Source organism: Capra hircus, chromosome 17 (genome assembly GCF_001704415.2).
Source record: "Capra hircus breed San Clemente chromosome 17, ASM170441v1, whole genome shotgun sequence".
NCBI lineage: Eukaryota > Metazoa > Chordata > Mammalia > Artiodactyla > Bovidae > Capra > Capra hircus.
In genome coordinates, this window is record NC_030824.1 from 8788974 (window position 1) to 8792816 (window position 3843).

A 3843-nucleotide genomic window follows, 5' to 3' on the forward strand; every position below is an offset into this window, starting at 1 on the left:
ATCCACACAGTCAAAGGCTTTGGCATAGTCAATAAAGCAGAAACAGATGTTTTTCTGGAACTCTCCTGCTTTTTCCGTGATCCAGACTGCCAGGAGCCAGCGTGGAGAATCCCGCCCATGGCAAAGGTCATGAGGAAGAGGCATGATGGGCAAAGGCGAGATCGGGACTCAAGGAACCCACCTGGACTTGCTCGAGCATCTACTCCCAAACCAGAATCTGTCTGTCTTACTATTTTATGCCTTTCATCAACTCCCCTGACATTAACAGGGGGCTGCCCCCGACCACCTTTTCCTGGAAAGAGTTAACTTACGGCTTTAGTTAATAAGTCTCCTGGGCAAGATAAGAGTGTTTCAATTCAAACCCCCTGTTAGCATTCTAGCTTACTTGGCAGGTTCATCTAGACTCTTGCAACATTGTTGAGCCTATGCTTGCTGCCAAGTTCTCACATCCCTAATCCATTGTGTTCCTGGGAGTGCATATAGTCAGGATGTAGTAGAAACAAATAATAGCCTTAGCATTAGCAACATTAGACTTTGAGTTAATAAGTTCTTTCTTTGCTGTAACCCGCTGAATCTTTGCTCCATAAAAATGTAACTCTGTACTTTAAGGGTGACACAGGCTAGGAGTTTAAGAAGAAACACTTTAAGGGAAGATTATTGTTCTGGCTGACCAATATTTATCAAAAAGAGGTCATGGAATATCAACAGGCCTCCGGGATAGAAGATGATGTACAAAAAATAAGGCTCTTGCAGGAAGAAACCTGATATCGATAAAAGTTATTACTGATGGAATGTTGAGTTGACTCTGCATTTTTCACCTTGCTGTATGTATAACTCAGGGTATAAAAGCCCCGAGGAAAATAAAGTAAATGGGCCTCGCTCACCGAAGAAGCTTGGTCACCCCGTGTCTTTCCTTATCTCTTTCCCTATTTTTCTTCATTTGCCGACGTCGTCCATCCTGAGGATATCCCTGGACTCTGCTGAGGCTGGACCCCGGCACCAGACGATGTTGTCAATTTGATCTCTGGTTCCTCTGCCTTTTCTAAAACCAGCTTGAACATCTGGAAATTCTCAGTTCATGTACTGTTGAAGCCTCACTTGGAGAATTTTGAGCATTACTTTGCTAGCATGTGAGATGAGTGCAATTGTGCGGTAGTTTGAACATTCTTTGGCATTGCCTTTCTTTGGGATTGGAATGAAAACTGACCTTTTCCAGTCCTGTGACCACTGCTGAGTTTTCCAAATTTGCTGGCATATCAAGTGCAGCACTTTCACAGCATCTTTTATGATTTGAAATAGCTCAGTTGGAATTCCATCACCTTCACTAGCTTTGTTTGTAGCGATGCTTCCTAAGGCCCGCTTGACTTCACATTCCAGGATGTCTGGCTCTACGTGGGTGATCACACCACGGTGATTATCTGGGTCATGAGGATCTTTTTTGTACAGTTCTTCCATGTATTCTTGCCATCTCTTCTTAATATCTTCTGCTTCTGTTAGGTCCATACCATTTCTGTCCTTTATTGAGCCCATCTTTGCATGCAATATTCCCTTGGTAACTCTAATTTTCTTGAAGAGATCTCTAGTCTTTCCTATTCTATTGTTTTCCTCTTTTTCTTTGCACTGATCACTGAGGAAGGCTTTCTTATCTCTCCTTGCTATTCTTTGGAACTCTGAATTCAAATGGGTATATCTTTCCTTTTCTCCTTTGCTTTTCACTTCTTTTCACAGCTATTTGTAAAGCCTCCCCAGACAGCCATTTTGTTTTTTTGCATTTCTTTTCCATGGGGATGATCTTGATCCCTGTCTCCTGTACAATGTCACAAACCTCTGTCTACAGTTCATCAGCTACTCTGTCTATCAGATCTAGTCCCTTAAATCTATTTCTCACTTCCACTATATAATTGTAAGGGATTTGATTTAGGTCATACCTGAATGGTCTAGTGGTTTTCCCTACTCACTTTCTTCAATTTAAGTCTGAATTTGGCAATAGAGGGGTTCATGATCTGAGCCACAGTCAGCTCCTGGTCTTGTTTTTGCTGACTGTATACAGCTTTTCTATCTTTGACTGCAAAGAATATAATCAACCTGGTTTTGCAGTACTTGGATGCAATCTCAAAGATGACAGAATGATCTCTGGTCATTTCCAAGGCAAACCATTCAATATCAAGGTAATCCAAGACTATGCCCTGAACAGTAATGCTGAAGAAGCTGAAGTTGAACGGTGCTATGAAGACCTACAAGGCCTTTTAGAACTAATACCCAAAAAAGATGTCTTTTTCATTATAGGGGACTGGAATGCAAAAGTAGGAAGTCAAGAAACCCCTGGAGGAACAGGCAAATTTGGCCTTGGGGTACAGAATGATGCAGGGCAAAGGCTAATAGAGTTTTGTCAAGAGAATGAGCTGGCCATAGCAAACACCTACACAGATTAGGAAGTGAAAAAGCAAGCCGTCTTGGGGAACGGGAACCTGGAAGTGTGGGTGGGTGCTGCATTCAGAGAAGAGAGGGAGACTCACTTTGCAGTTTATCTCTACAGCTGATCCCCAAACTTATTTCCCCTTCTTTCTGGGCACAGAACTCTGTTTCCTCCCATTGAGGAGGGAGGACATGGCAACCCACTCCAGCACTCTTGCCTGGTGAATTCCATGGACAGAGGAGCCTGGTGGGCTATAGTCTGTGGGGTTGCAAGGGTTCGGACATGACTGAGAAACTAAGCATATGGCACAGCCTGTTTCCTAGACTCCTTTATGCGGTGGAGTGGCCACATAACTGACTTCTAGCCAATGAAACAGGCTTAACCCAGAAAAGTCTGTTTATTTTTTAAATTTTCATATTTTAATGTTTATTTGTTTGGCTGTGCAGTGTCTTAGTTGGGGCATGCAGGATTTTTGATCTTTGTTGCAGCATTCGGAATCTTTAGTTGCCACCCTGTGGGATCTAGTTCCCTGACTAGTATTCCTGCTTTCTATCCAGGCTCCCCAGGTTCAATTCCTGAGCAGGGAACTGAGATCCTTCTACAGGATCACTCACTGTCTCTCCTAGATGAATCCTTCCCTTCCAAACCCCTCCCCACTGCCTCTAAGATCCTTCCAGCTCTTGCCCTGCCCACTTCTCTCACCTCACCTCTCAACTCACTCTGCCTTGTTCCCTGGCCTCCAGTCTTTTCCGCAGCATAAGTCAGGTAGCCCCATCACAGGGCCGTGCCCTTCTCCCCACTCCTCCTGCCACACTTCCTTAGTCCCACGATCTTTACAATTGAGGTTTCAGGGTCAATTCCTGACCGCGGGTGCCCTCAGCCCCAAGTCCCTCTTCACCTTTCCTTCATTTCCTTCATATCCCTTCTCACTATCTGAAATTATCTCGTGTTTGGTTTAAGGTTGGCCTCTCCCACTAGAGCAGAGGTCCCCAACCTCTGGGCCACCGACTGGTACCTCCGGGCAGATCAGCGGGGGCATTAGACTGGAAATAAAATACACAATAAATGTAATGGGCTTGAATCATCCTGAAATCATTCGACACCCGCTTCCACAAAACTGGTGCCTGCTGCCCAAAGGTTGGGGAGTAATGCCCTGGAGCGTAAGCCCCCGGAAGTCAGGGCCAGGGGCGCTCCAGTTCAGGCCTGTATAGATTAGGGCTTCAGTCAACGTGCGCTGAATTCGGGAGAGCCTCTTACTCCACACCGGCGGCGCGCCCTGCGTGGGGCAGTGAGAGGCCCTGCGGAAGGTCAGCCCCGAGGTTCACTCCTGCCCCCTCGGCACTGGAGACGAGCTGCGGAAGGGCTCTCCGCCCCAGGCGTGGGGGAGGCGCGGGGCCCCGCCCCACGGCTGCCCATTGGCGGCCGCG